Below are 16482 nucleotides of genomic sequence, written 5' to 3'. Positions count from 1 at the left end.
AACAATAAAAGTGCTTGATTTTACCACTAAATCTGGTAATGTAAATAGTTCTTTTACAAGTCTATATGTCTTCATGTTACCTCATCATCAATTTAATTTACGTATCTCAGTAATTTTTTGATTGAACAACAAGTTAAGTAAAATGTCATTGTCAACAGAAATGAACTGTAAACTGAAATAATGTTGCAAAATTTCAAATTACTCTACACAGTACTTCAACGGATTCAAGTTTTAGTGCTTCTCTAAAAGTGATATCTTTACCGTGTCCATTATTTAAAGACTTCATCAAATGTGAAATTAAAGTTTTTTTTATTTCAGATATTATTATAGAATTATAGAATGAACGAATTATTTCAAAAAAAAAGCAGCTAATTATGCTCGATCCGCGAAAAATTCCATCACGTTCAAAATCAAAACATCTTTAACATACATATATGCTGTACGATAACTGTACAATTCAGAGGTTTAAAATTCTCATCTCTAAAAAATATAATCGTCTCAACTAAAAACTTCAAGAACTGTCTTTTTGTAACGCAGAATTAAATTTTCGTTAGATTATGTGCTTTGAATTATTATTTTTTGGTTTATTTCAACACTTTACCTCCTTGTGGTATTCGTGTCTAGGTTTGGATTTTTACAATGGTTGTGTAGTTCAAGATTTGATTAGCTTACATATATAATAACTCGTGAGCGATAGAAGCGTGGGGAATGTGGCAAATGTTTTGAAGACACTCAAAGGCTAAGATTTAAAAAATGTAGATAGACAATAGAAAAGCAATTCACCCGATAGCCTTTTTTAATACTCTCAAAAACAAATTAAATATAGATTTGTTATTGATCTTTGATAGTTTAGGGCTTGTGATATAGCCCAGTTGGCAAGTCAGTTGCTTCCTGAGCCGATGTCCGTGAGTTCGGGTCCAAGAGTTAAAATCGATCACAGTTGTATCGGATAAGTTTGACTATAATCGAAACGAAAAAAAAATCTTAGATAGCTCTAGTAAATACCCGATGAATTTTACCCATAATAAGTATTTCACCCAATATACTATGCAATTTAGGGTTACTCTTCTCAAAACGTAAGCATTTTCGGAACAATACTTGAACACTTATTTGAAATACATTTCGATACTTTACAATTGATTCAACAAACGGACATACACTTCATTTGAAGTGGAACTGTGTTGAAAATCCCGGCCACAATGAATCCCACTGTGCCGAATCAGTAGCCTACAACCACCTGGGCAAAACAAAAACGCCACTCCACTTGCTTTCCACCGGAAAACCTCCGCGCGAAATTTTTTTGCAAACTATCAAGCACATTTCCATCGTTACCTTTTACCTCCACCCCACAAAACCCCTTACTAGGATGGATGAATGAATGAATTTCGGCCAAATCCACTAACAGAATGTAGTATAGAACTCCCAAAAAGGCAACTGGAATGCAAAAACCAAGAACCACACTCTGGAAGCGCTTTGTTGGGTCCAAAAAGTCCACCCACCCACTTGGCTCCAAAGTTTATTTCCCCGGGGGTGGTCACGGTTTTTTTTTCTCCTTTCTCTCAAAAGCGAAAAAGGACGACAAAAAATTGGCATTTGTTTTCATGAACCAAAAACTTTGGCGTGTAGCGGCCACCATGTGCCCATAATTAAGAGTGCATGCATTTTTGTACTTTGGTTCGAGAAAACATGATTTTTTTTTGGAAATTTTGTATTCTCTTCTTCTATCGGTCTTTCTCTCTCTCTGTTTTGGGAAAGCGGTTCCGGTACAGAAGTATCCCCCGAAAAAAAAGTCTGAACCACGGAAAAACAACAGTTGCAATCCGCTGACTCATGAGAGAGGGACCCAAGAGGGAAACATCGGCCAACAGAAGGAGAAAAAAAAACAGTAAACCGTGACTACTTCCGGGAAAAAGGCTGCCCCAAAACCCGCGCCCGCGAACTCAATTCAGCCCAGAGGGGACGAATAATTTTTGATGTCCCCGTGTCTATATTTATGTACTCTCATCTACCTATATGTTTGTGTATGTTTTGGGTTTTTTAAAAACAAAAAAAAACAGTAGTTTTGCTCATTTACGTTTTTTTTCCTTCTCGGTTCCTGGTCCAACATCGTCGTATTGAAACGAATGCTTGCTTCTTGTTCGCGCACACAAACGCATAAATTACTGCAATGGATGCTGGCTGGCTGGCTGACAGTAATGAATGGGAATCAGAGAAAATGCGCTGGCCCTGGCTGGGGGTGGAAGCTGCATAAATTTTTCCTAGCTATGATGAACAGTACAGTTGAATTGCTTCAATGGTAATTCATCAACTTGCAAACTGTGAAACGTTGACAATTAATCTGTCGGATTGGGGCATCTGTTATGATTCCCTTTTTCTTTTTCATCGAACAAAGCGATTCCGCTTTTATTTAACTACGCATATTTGAAATGAAAAAAATGATTTCTTTTGTTTAATTTTCAACTAGGAATAAATAAGTGGCATCATTGAATTGTACTATAAAAGAATTCTTGTCTCTGAACTTGAAATAAATTAATTTGAATATAGCTTAAGTACAAAAAAAAAAAAACCATTCAACAAGAAATTAGTCAGGTAAATCCGAATTTACCAGAGGAAAAAATCAGTAATAAAATCCAAATTTTTGAAATGGAAACAAGAATTCAAAATTATAATTTTATAATTTTGAAAGGGGGATCTTAGGTTCAAATTAAAAAATAATAAATCGTTCTACGAATTCTATTATTACATTTTAAAATTTCGGGAACATATTCGTAATCTAATGAATCAATTTATCATGCACCAAGATCTTCTTTTCAAGCAAAACGGTTTGCCTAAGAAAAAATAGATTGAGTTGGATTAGTTGATAGTAATATGCTTCAAATCATAAAAAAAATCACAAATCTAAAATAAAACTAATTAAAAACTGCTGATAGAACAACTCTGACAAAAAGAAGTTTCTTTAAAATAATTCATAAAAGTCAATGAAATGAAATCATTTCAAGAAATCTCAGATGGTCTCAAATTCTCAAAACCATTCTATCCGAAACCTGCAAAATCTTTCAAAGTATCGAATTTTTAACAAAAGACAAGATTGTCAGATTTTTTTTTTAAATAAATTTTTTTAACTTAAGAATGTCAATCATTCATTGTCCTCTGTCCAAAAATCTGAGAAAACTATAACATAACATTATCGAAACCGAAAAATTAATATTCTCATAAATAAAATTCCCGAAATGAAAAACTTTAGCAAAATTCTCTCAAACAATTGAAATACAGGAAATCTTATATTTCTTAAATACCTATGTATAGATAAAAACGGAAATTTCAGGTTACAGGTTTGAGTCTAAGACTTAAATGAAACAGCATGGTTTAAAATTCCTCGAAAAGGGGGAATAAATCCTATTTAGAAATCTATAAAATTTATTGCACTTTGAAGAAAATCTTGAAAAATACATATATCTCAACCATGGTCGTAAAAACGGTCCTTCCCCCCATGACGGCCCAAAAATGCCAAGTGAAATGTTCTTCTTGAAACACAATTTCAAATTCTTCGTCAAATTTTGATGAACGACTTGAACGGTTCAAGAGTAACAATCTCGACTCAGAACTAAAACCAAAACCTCGAAATCTTATTTATTCCAGGTCCACAATTCTCACTTGCTACTTAAAATTCTGTACCGAATATCTAATTTCAATAAAATAAGACTAAGCTTGCCAGATTGCCCAAATGTTGCCCGATTTTGTTCGCTTCATTTGTGAAATCAAACCAAAATTATAATTTAGTCATAAGAATTATGAATTAACGATTAACGATTTTTTAGAAACAATATGATTTCAAATTGACTGGCATGTTTAAAAAAATAGTTTTTCAAATTCTTTACATCATGATTTTGATTGAATAATTCTGATATTGGTTAAATTTATTTAGGATCATCATTGCGAAAAAGATCTGATTCGGATCTTTGTTTTGCAAACCTCATTTGCATTTTCCATATTCGAAAATCATAATTTCGGATTGTGAAATAAAAAAAAAATTACAACTTTTACAACATTATAACTAATGATTCTTTTGCAGAATTGTAACTTAAACCTTCAAAGCCGTTCGGATCAATATGATCCAAAGCTCAGATTCACAGCATCTTAATCATCATTCCAATATACTGAAGAACTGAGATTTTTTAGAGACCAAGTTTATTCTATGAAAATAATAATCAAATTAACGAAAAAAAAGCTAATATTTTAGTTTAGAAAATCGGTTCATTGAGAAATGAAATACAGCGAAGCAAAGACGAAATTTTATGTCTTTGTTTTAAGTTATATTTTTTTTTCTACCGGGAAATCCGGGATAGAGGTCAAAATGTTCATCAGAGCCTCTAATGTTCATATATTGTTTGAAAAATGTATTCTTGACAATTCCAAAAATCAAAGAAGCTCTGAAACACTGCAAAGCTGTCAGAAATTATAAGCAATTCTTTTTTTAAATATTTGGAAGCTAGAATAAATTGCCTTCAAAATGAATCTAATATCATCGAAATCGGTCAACATTTGCGGCCACGGGAATGAGAACAAACTACAAGTCAAATTTCCCCGAAACGGATATTTTGCGAACAGCTTTGGAAGCTTAAGAAAGTTTCATAATGGTGATCTAAAATTGTAAAATCTGAAACAGTTTCATCATTCACAATATTCAATTAGTTGTACAAATTGAATTTCAAATAAAATATTCAGTTTTCAGTTCATATTAGAAGCAGACAATTCAGAAGTCAAATAAGGGAATTCTTGTTGAGAGTTCTGATACAAATTTCGATTTTTGGTTCATAATTAATAGAATTTATGATCTGGAACTCAGATTAAAAAATCGGTTTCAGATTTGGAACTTAGATTTTGGACTAATGTTCAAAAGGCAGGATTCGGATCCGCAATCGAAATTTAAAATTTGGATTCAATTTAAAGATTTCGTTGTTTGAAAAATTTAAAATTCAATTTTTTTAAAAATATTCACAGGATTCTTATTCTGCAATAATATTAATGATGGCCAAAGAACTTGTACTTAATCTTCAAGCAAAAATTAAGCTATGAATTCAACATATTAGTCTGTTGATTAATATTACATATATTGATTTTTTTTTTCAGAAACAAAGTTTCCAACTAAAATCTTAAATTTTTATCCTTTACGTCGAGTTTACAAGCGTAAAAAATAAATCAGATTTGAACTGCAAACACAATCTCTTACTTGATTTTTTGAATATTTAGTTGGTTGGCTTATTCTTATAAGCCTAGTCTTTGCTAATTGAAGTATTTACAAAAAGTTTTCCTCCCAAATGAGACCTGGAAAACCCATTATTTATTTCCATTATTTAATTTGTGTTATTTTGTGAATTTGATTAAAAAAAATCAACTTCTCGTGCTTAATTGCAAAAGTTAGGACTACAAATAAACACCTTACTTTCATTGCAAAATAATTCACCCCTGAATAATAGAACCTCAAAATTTAATTTAATATTCTTTATGTTTGAATTGCTCAAGCTAAAACGGCCCTGATCTCAACATATAAATGACCTTAGACATGTTAGGAAATCATTTTTTTTTAAATATGTTGAGGTGGAAATCCAAGATTTATTTGACTAAAGTGAAATCTTCAAAAATAAAAAAAAACCTAGTTTTAGAGAGTTAGATGAATTTGCTTTTTCAGAGAATATCTTGAATACATCTTTTAAAAACATCAAATATCAAAAATATCTCAGATATCCTAAAAAAATATCAACCATGGAATTTTAAAAGTTTTTTTTAAAAGGTCCTAATTTGTTTATCCAATGTTTGAGAGTTCTCAAGGTTTTGAGAATTTTATGGTTTTTGATATTTCCCGAAATCTCAAAAATCTTTTTTTTTTTGTTAGAAGGTGTTAGAAAATGTTAACAAATTTAATTCAAAATATTGAAGGTTCGTAAATTACTCAGCTGTGAAATATTTCACACAAATTTTGACCTTCGGAAATCTTAAAGTATTTCTTAAATCTCAGTTATTTTGGATTTTTCAGTACTTTCGATAATTTTTGAAAACTTTCGAGATTTCCAGATTCAAAATTTTACTGAAGTGCTTGTAAAATGCTCCACTTTGGGAACAACAAACCAGCCTAAATTATATCCCTCGGAAAAAATAAAACCCGTTTCGGAGTTTCCTGAGTTTGGATTTCTGAAACAAATGCATGTGACTATAACTAATTAAAAAATTTACTGGGCTTACAAACCTCAAAGCCTTTCAAATCTAGAAAATTCAGCTAAAACGTATTCATTCCTTTAAAACATTTAAATTTTCTCATCTACTTCATCGATTTTTAGAATATTAATAAGCATAAAAGTAGTTATAAATTGATTTTTTTTTTTAAATTTATTACACTTTAAAAATAAATCATAAGAAATGCATTCATTTTAGCTTCTTGCTTGTTTGACTATTCAAATCCACCTTAAATCATTGAACTTAAAATGCAGTTCAAAAAGAAACTGATTCTTTATGAAAAAAAATAATTTCCTTGTTTTTGTTATTAAAAAATGCATATATCTAAACATATACATGAATTAAGTCATGTCAGGAATTCAAAAAAAAATTATATATTGTGGAGTAAAACAAGAATTTTTCGAGTAACGTTAAATCTTGAAAAAAATCCAAAACTTCTTTATCTTTTAGAGAATATGTTGAATATATCATTGAAACATCAGATGCAAGGTTGCCAAAATCACAGAAAAATCTGTGATTTTTAAGCAAATTTTCATTACAGAATTTGTGTCACAGAATACGAAATTTTGGGAATATTCACAGATTTCACAGGTTCAGGCACAATTTTCCCGTATGTTTGGAAAACGTGCCGCTATTAAGCCTACCCTCATTATGAAGGTTAATTAATTTTGCTGAAGAAAAATGTAAAAAGACCCAATTCTCAAAAAAGTTAGTTATGTTAGAAGGGGTTACATAAATTTAACAAATTCAAAATATCGAAAGCTCGTAAATTACTCAGCTCTTAAGTATTTCACACAACTTTGGACCTTCGGAAATCTTAAAGTTTTTCCAAAATTTAATAATTTTGGATTTTTTAATACTATTACTGGTTTTTGAAAACTTTCGAGATTCGCAAATTTAAAATGTTACAGAAGTGCTCATGAAATGCTCCCCTTTTTGAAGAATAAACCAGCCTGATCTAGATCCCTCTAAAAAAGTAAATACCATTTCTAAGGTTGAGTTAAGATTTCTGAGAAATAGGGTGAGTGACCTTTCTACTGACCTAGAGCCTTCTTTGGTCCTAAAATGCCGAAAATAGGAAATTATTCCTATCACTTTCATAGAGTTTAGATACTCTTACGCAATCAATGATGTTTAAATCTTCCACACATGCTATCATGCTGCTTCTCGCCATAAAAAGTGATTCTTATTAAATTCTCAACGTTATTAAATATGTACTGCCTCTTCAGTGGTAATAAATGCAGGTAAATTAGTGAGTGGCATTTTGAGAAATAAGAATAAATAAATATGATAAATCACGCTGTTTACAAAGAACCAACATTTCGTAATATGTAAAATTTCGTAAAAATCCTTGAAAAATCTGGAAAATTTGCAAATGGTCAAAACTAAAAAAACTTTCGACCATGATGTTCCGTTTTCAAACCCGACATTAGCAAAACATTTTTCCAATATCAAACAATTTTTGCGGGTTTATGTAAAGGCATAACTTAGAACCTATATTGTATAATTTAGAACCTATAAGTATTTTTTTTAATTTTTTGACATCTTTAAGCAAAAAAACTACAAGTAAACACGAAAAAGTTCTCATTATTGTGCTACTGATAATACTGACTGGGATTAACTTTTTACGATTTTTCACATTAAGGTCCACTAAAGGGTTCTAGTTAAGTACTAAAACAGGAACAGCAGTAGTAATAGTAGTAAAGTTTGAAATTTTGATCTTCCACATCTTTGTAAATCTGTTAAAACGTGAAACCAAAGTTCAAATTCGTCATTCAAACTTGCAAAGGACCTAGATCAAGCTGAAGATCTAGCTATGAATAGATTTGCTGTAAAACTCAAAAATCCCTTCGAATTGTGAGAAACACTTGTATTTGAAAAAAGCACTGCTTAAAGGGTCCAAGGTAGAGAAAAATAAGCCCATGTGACTTCTGATACATTTAAGGTATCTTGAACTTATAAAAAAAAATACTAGGCTTACAAGCCGCATTGACTTTAAAATCTACATATTTTAGCTCAAACATTTTGATTCGTTTTTAATTTTAAATTTTCAAATCTCACTGCTTTATCGATTCTTAGGAAATTCAGCATAGAAGTAGTTATAAATTTAAAAAAAACCTTCATAAACTTCAAAACTCAGAGATCATGGAAGAAACGAAAAACATCAAAATTTCAGCTATTTCAAAACTTTACAAATTGACAAAAAACTCAGCAAAGCGAAAAATTTAGGATAAAAATCAAAATTTACACAAATTTCTAAAAGATGAAAACTTTCTCGAACTTCTAGGATATTGTATAAATTTTAACGCTTTCAAATCCCTTTATGTATAAGACTCAGAGATCTCCCTTATCTTGAAAAAAATACGAGGAACTCTCCCATTTTTTTTGAACATCCAGAGAAATTCAAAAAAATTTTACTGTTTGCAATATTTATTATTGCACAGATTAAAAAATTGATGAAAACCAAATCTTAAAATTTTGTGAAATATATCAAATCTCCATTTTTTTTTAAAACTTGGAAAATTCAAAAATATTTCAATTATCAGAAAAATCCAAAAAATCAGATAAATACAAAAGATCATAGAGCTTTAAGAGATACTGCCCAATTAAAAATGGGTTTTTAATCTTGATCATTTTTTAAAGATACTAAACTTCATATTCACTTATTATTTAATCTTCGGAATAGGGAAAAACGAAATAACGCAGGGACCTTAAAATTCTCAAATAAATATAAAATCATTGGAATGTGAGAAATTTGTTTCGAGATATAAAACATATGATATCATTATTTCAAAAACTCGTCGAAAAACGAAGATGCACGAAAAGTTTAAAGATACAAAAACCATATAGTTTGTTAAAATTTTCAATTATCTCGAAAATATGAAAATTATTGAAACAATGAGTGATATCAGCGTCTTTAAGTTCCAAGAAATATTCAGGAAATCGGTTTTTTCTGAAGTTAAATAAAATTGAAAAATTATTTTTAAAAATTAAAATGATAATTTTAAAAAGCTGGAATTTTGATACTTAATTTTCATTGCTTTTATTAACCATTCAATGCAAAGTGTTGTTCAAGCACAAGCACAGCACTAATTAAAATCCAATAATCTCGGAAATGCTTGAAAATTCTCGAGTTATGTATTCACAAAAAAATATTTTTGAGACTTAAGGAAATTAGCCCATGATATAATAATGACGATATTGCAATGTTTGAGTGAGATATCAATGAAAGTATGCAGAAAAATTGCAAAAATCAAATTAATTTATATTTTAAAAAATGAAAATAGTTTTTGGAAAATTGCTTTTATTTCTTAAATTTTGGATATTCTAACAATTGCTTTAAACTTATTCAAGCGCAAACATCTGTTTGCAGTAAATGAACAATGTCTGGAAGATATTTGCAAAATCGTATCGAAGTTCATCAACAATTTCAAAAAATATTTTTCTACTTTGATGGATCATAACTTTTACAAGTCTCAAAATAACGGCTTCAAACCTGTTTGAATGTGTTATTCGAATTAAAATGTTATTTTTCCACTGTCTCAATAATTGTTATTCTCTTTAAAAAAATCATGCATTAAAGGATTAAATATCTTTTAAACTATGGATTTTCGGATATTTAAAAAAAAATCATAAATTTGTGGATTTTTCAAGGATTTTTTAGTCTTGACTTCTGATGTTCTTTAGTTTTTCTTAACAGTTTGAGCACTCTGATTTTTTTTTATATTCTGTAATTTTCTCAGTTCAAAACATCCAAAAACTATTAAATATTTCAAAAACTTCAGAAAGTTTTATAATCTTTAATCGAAAATGATCAATTATAAATTGAATTGCAAATCCTTCTTTCATAAGATAGACAAATTTGTACTAAGGACACCTTATAGAGAATTCAGATTGTAGCCTTAAACTTTCTTCCCAATAAGGATTTTCGAGTTCAAATTTAAATTGAATTGAATTGAAATATTTAAACTTCAATTCTCACGAATTTCATGAGCTCCCAACACCTTTACAGATGCAAAGTAATAATTCCAAAAATTTCAAAAATGTTAAATTTTAGCGAAAATCTGATACGATAAAAACGGAATTGAAGGTCTCTCAAATGAAATCTCCGAAATGTGAATCAATTGAATTTGCGGAAAAGAAAGAACTCACATCAGATATCATTGATGTCAATCCCAATAATAATCAGTTCTCAATTGTCAGATTTTGGTTTTTTCTTCAATTTTATATGGTGAATTACTTCACCTAATATAGTTGAATGTTGTACAGAATTTTGCTTTCAACTTAACCCCTCGTTTCATAAAGTAACAAATTTGCAACAATTAATGTATAGAAAAAGTGAAAAATCGTATTTTATTTTAATTTTTTTTCTTGATGTACTCATCATTTCCAACCGTTTAAGATGATTTTTGAGGAAAAATAAAAAAAAACATGAAATGAACTGCTAAGTTATGTTGTTAGTAGACCCCCATGGTTTCATTATTCCTCTTTTAATGACACCTGTCTTATTTTCTGGTCGTCAATCTTCTAATGCCATTCAAAATTAGTTCAATGGTTTTGGGAATAAAATAAAAACATCCCATTCCTAGAAACATTATCTCCGATCGTTGCCATAAATTTGAAATTTATGGGACAATTTGCTCCGTTTAATTTTTCAAAATTCATCGCCCCGCTGAATTATTGCAGGTGAATAAATTTACCTCTTTTAGGTGTCTTGGCACGGAACTTCAAAGCATACCTTTTGAAAGTCGCTTTGTTTTTTTTTTCTAATCCCAAAATCCTTTGCTTCATTCCATCCACCTTTTCTTAGCTATCCGACTCATTTGTCTCGAAAATTTAATTTTTCGCGTCGTTCATTATTTGCCGGTTTTAATCAAATCACTGGCCGCTGCTCATTCTCCGAATTCCCAGCGAAATTAGTTCCACATCAACGCCGAATGGCATTATTCTTGCTGCCGGGTTTCCGTGAGATTTTTGGACCCATTAAATTCGGAAAATGAACGGAACAGAACGAAAGGAGGATGTTGATGTTGGTTGGTGTTTGCTGACTTTGGACCGACCGATGATGGGCCTCTCCAAATTCTGGCACCGGAAAATGGTCCTCAAAGCGTTCCGTTTTGGGTTGGCTTTCATGATGCCATTTCGCCACTTCCGCACCTGGCCGACGACGGACAGTTTTGGAGAATAAAATTAAGATTCTCATTACCGGATCCTCCATTGGATTAGGTCCTCTCGCTTCGCCTTTCGTTGGGACCGAAAGGGGTTTACTGGGGGTTTAAATTTTAGCCGGTCCCAAAGCCTGACGATGATGTTAACAGAAATGAGACCGGGCCTGCTGAAGACTTTTGGATGGGTTAAATCTACCGGTAGCTTCCACTAAAATTCCACCGAAAACAACGTTTTATGGTTTTATTTCCGCCTTAAAACGTATTAGATTTGGGCCACACTAAAATGAAAGGTGGTAGTAAAAGATCGGCAAATGAGTTCGTCTAAAATAAAATAGAGCTTAAATTAAACAGAAGGTTTTTTTTCGGAGGGTTGGGCTTAAAAAAATTCTACCGACGTTTCGATGTTTAATATAAACTTTTTCAAGGTGAAGATCATTTTTAAGACACAATTTAACAGACTTAGTTTCTGTTGTCTGCTTTTTTATAAATTTTCATAATTTTTTTTTTATTTTTAAAAAAATTGATTCAAATTTCAAATCCCATTTCTGCAAATGGGCAAACCTCAAGTCAAAAACAATTATCAAGGATCGTGATTTTCCTAGGAATCCAAACCATGCATCGGTCTTCAAGCCAAACGAAAGCAATCACCAAAAATTTAACCCGAGGCAGCTTGTCTCGTATACCTAAAATGAAGAGAATTTCCAAGCCGCTTTTTTTCCGGCAAATCCGTCCAAAAATCCAGTTTCCCCATCAGTGAACAAACAGCAAGTCCGCTCAAGATTAGTTCCAGGACAAGTCGAATGCCAAACCATCATCATCATTTGCCGTTGTCATTTGCTCGAAATTCCTTTTTTCAAGGTGGATTGGCTTGAAGCCTGAAAGGGTTCCACTCTGCCGGCAGAATGAATGAACGGATAATGAATCAAGCTGCTCGTGTCTCTTCAACTTTTCGGGGGGCTAAAGAGCAAAGCCAATGCTGGAGGAGCCTTCTAGAGAGCTTGCCTTCGCTCAAGAGACAATAAAAATTCCAAATTCATTGTCCTGCGCTGACGTTAATGTTTGGACATGATTTCCGGTTACGAGCAAATTTCACCGAATTTTTTGTGTCCCCTTTCCTTTTTTTTTTTTTTTTTTGTTCAGCCCAGAAACCAAAAACAACCCTCAAGCAAGCTACCTTCAAATTATGTTGTTGGTACGTCTCAATTTGTCTTTGCTACTGGAATTTCAGCCAGTCATTTCCCGACGTGTTGAAACAAACTGTAATTTATGTCACGGTCGAGAATTTCAATAGGAAAATTCCTTGAAAATTTAGGACGCATGATTTTTGGCGACAAGAAGCAAAACAATAACCAACTTTTTGAAATTGAAACAAAATAAATCAGTCTCCAAACTGAAAACTGAAAACTGAAAACTGAAACATGGAACCGAAAACTGAAAACTGAAAACTGAAAACTGAAACTGAAAACTGAAAACTGAAAACTGAAAACTGAAAACTGAAAACTGAAAACTGAAAACTGAAAACTGAAAACTGAAAACTGAAACTGAAAACTGAAAACTGAAAACTGAAAACTGAAAACTGAAAACTGAAACTGAAAACTGAAACTGAAAACTGAAAACTGAAACTGAAAACTGAAACTGAAAACTGAAACTGAAAACTGAAACTGAAAACTGAAACTGAAAACTGAAACTGAAAACTGAAACTGAAAACTGAAACTGAAAACTGAAACTGAAAACTGAAACTGAAAACTGAAACTGAAAACTGAAACTGAAAACTGAAACTGAAAACTGAAACTGAAAACTGAAACTGAAAACTGAAATTGAAAACTGAAACTGAAAACTGAAAACTGAAACTGAAAACTGAAACTGAAAACTGAAACTGAAAACTGAAACTGAAAACTGAAACTGAAAACTGAAACTGAAAACTGAAACTGAAAACTGAAACTGAAAACTGAAACTGAAAACTGAAAACTGAAACTGAAAACTGAAACTGAAAACTGAAACTGAAAACTGAAAACTGAAACTGAAAACTGAAACTGAAAACTGAAACTGAAAACTGAAACTGAAAACTGAAACTGAAAACTGAAACTGAAAACTGAAAACTGAAAACTGAAACTGAAAACTGAAACTGAAACTGAAAACTGAAACTGAAAACTGAAACTGAAAACTGAAACTGAAAACTGAAACTGAAAACTGAAAACTGAAACTGAAAACTGAAACTGAAAACTGAAACTGAAACTGAATCTGAAACTGAAAACTGAAAACTGAAAACTGAAACTGAAAACTGAAACAGAAAACTGAAAACTGAAACTGAAAACTGAAACTGAAAACTGAAACTGAAAACTGAAACTGAAAACTGAAACTGAAAACTGAAACTGAAAACTGAAACTGAAAACTGAAACTGAAAACTGAAACTGAAAACTGAAACTGAAAACTGAAACTGAAAACTGAAACTGAAAACTGAAACTGAAAACTGAAACTGAAAACTGAAACTGAAAACTGAAATTGAAAACTGAAACTGAAAACTGAAAACTGAAACTGAAAACTGAAACTGAAAACTGAAACTGAAAACTGAAACTGAAAACTGAAACTGAAAACTGAAACTGAAAACTGAAACTGAAAACTGAAACTGAAAACTGAAACTGAAAACTGAAACTGAAAACTGAAACTGAAAACTGAAACTGAAAACTGAAACTGAAAACTGAAAACTGAAAACTGAAAACTGAAAACTGAAAACTGAAAACTGAAAACTGAAAACTGAAAACTGAAAACTGAAAACTGAAAACTGAAAACTGAAAACTGAAACTGAAAACTGAAAACTGAAAACTGAAAACTGAAAACTGAAAACTGAAACTGAAAACTGAAACTGAAAACTGAAAACTGAAACTGAAAACTGAAACTGAAAACTGAAACTGAAAACTGAAACTGAAAACTGAAACTGAAAACTGAAACTGAAAACTGAAACTGAAAACTGAAACTGAAAACTGAAACTGAAAACTGAAACTGAAAACTGAAACTGAAAACTGAAACTGAAAACTGAAACTGAAAACTGAAACTGAAAACTGAAACTGAAAACTGAAACTGAAAACTGAAACTGAAAACTGAAACTGAAAACTGAAATTGAAAACTGAAACTGAAAACTGAAAACTGAAACTGAAAACTGAAACTGAAAACTGAAACTGAAAACTGAAACTGAAAACTGAAACTGAAAACTGAAACTGAAAACTGAAACTGAAAACTGAAACTGAAAACTGAAACTGAAAACTGAAACTGAAAACTGAAACTGAAAACTGAAACTGAAAACTGAAACTGAAAACTGAAAACTGAAAACTGAAAACTGAAAACTGAAAACTGAAAACTGAAACTGAAAACTGAAAACTGAAAACTGAAAACTGAAAACTGAAAACTGAAACTGAAAACTGAAACTGAAAACTGAAAACTGAAACTGAAAACTGAAACTGAAAACTGAAACTGAAAACTGAAACTGAAAACTGAAACTGAAAACTGAAACTGAAAACTGAAACTGAAAACTGAAACTGAAAACTGAAACTGAAAACTGAAACTGAAAACTGAAACTGAAAACTGAAACTGAAAACTGAAACTGAAAACTGAAACTGAAAACTGAAACTGAAAACTGAAACTGAAAACTGAAACTGAAAACTGAAATTGAAAACTGAAACTGAAAACTGAAAACTGAAACTGAAAACTGAAACTGAAAACTGAAACTGAAAACTGAAACTGAAAACTGAAACTGAAAACTGAAACTGAAAACTGAAACTGAAAACTGAAACTGAAAACTGAAACTGAAAACTGAAACTGAAAACTGAAACTGAAAACTGAAACTGAAAACTGAAACTGAAAACTGAAACTGAAAACTGAAAACTGAAACTGAAAACTGAAACTGAAAACTGAAACTGAAAACTGAAACTGAAAACTGAAACTGAAAACTGAAAACTGAAAACTGAAACTGAAAACTGAAACTGAAACTGAAAACTGAAACTGAAAACTGAAACTGAAAACTGAAACTGAAAACTGAAACTGAAAACTGAAAACTGAAACTGAAAACTGAAACTGAAAACTGAAACTGAAACTGAATCTGAAACTGAAAACTGAAAACTGAAACTGAAAACTGAAACAGAAAACTGAAAACTGAAACTGAAAACTGAAACTGAAAACTGAAACTGAAAACTGAAACTGAAAACTGAAACTGAAAACTGAAACTGAAAACTGAAACTGAAAACTGAAACTGAAAACTGAAACTGAAAACTGAAACTGAAAACTGAAACTGAAAACTGAAACTGAAAACTGAAACTGAAAACTGAAACTGAAAACTGAAACTGAAAACTGAAACTGAAAACTGAAACTGAAAACTGAAATTGAAAACTGAAACTGAAAACTGAAAACTGAAACTGAAAACTGAAACTGAAAACTGAAACTGAAAACTGAAACTGAAAACTGAAACTGAAAACTGAAACTGAAAACTGAAACTGAAACTGAAAACTGAAACTGAAAACTGAAACTGAAAACTGAAACTGAAAACTGAAACTGAAAACTGAAACTGAAAACTGAAACTGAAAACTGAAAACTGAAAACTGAAAACTGAAAACTGAAAACTGAAAACTGAAAACTGAAAACTGAAAACTGAAAACTGAAACTGAAAACTGAAAACTGAAAACTGAAAACTGAAAACTGAAAACTGAAACTGAAAACTGAAACTGAAAACTGAAAACTGAAACTGAAAACTGAAACTGAAAACTGAAACTGAAAACTGAAACTGAAAACTGAAACTGAAAACTGAAACTGAAAACTGAAACTGAAAACTGAAACTGAAAACTGAAACTGAAAACTGAAACTGAAAACTGAAACTGAAAACTGAAACTGAAAACTGAAACTGAAAACTGAAACTGAAAACTGAAATTGAAAACTGAAACTGAAAACTGAAAACTGAAACTGAAAACTGAAACTGAAAACTGAAACTGAAAACTGAAACTGAAAACTGAAACTGAAAACTGAAACTGAAAACTGAAACTGAAAACTGAAACTGAAAACTGAAACTGAAAACTGAAACTGAAAACTGAAACTGAAA

At 31.0% G+C, this 16482-nt stretch overlaps 1 protein-coding gene across 1 annotated transcript in view; it reads right to left on the bottom strand.

Moving 5' to 3' along the window:
* The window catches only part of LOC129742247 (tyrosine-protein phosphatase Lar), a 740954-nt gene that overhangs the window by 22618 nt on the left and 701854 nt on the right, over positions 1 to 16482 (bottom strand). The window lies entirely within an intron of this gene.

This window comes from Uranotaenia lowii, chromosome 2 (genome assembly GCF_029784155.1).
Source record: "Uranotaenia lowii strain MFRU-FL chromosome 2, ASM2978415v1, whole genome shotgun sequence".
Taxonomy (NCBI): domain Eukaryota; kingdom Metazoa; phylum Arthropoda; class Insecta; order Diptera; family Culicidae; genus Uranotaenia; species Uranotaenia lowii.
This window is presented reverse-complemented; position numbering and strand designations above follow the sequence as displayed.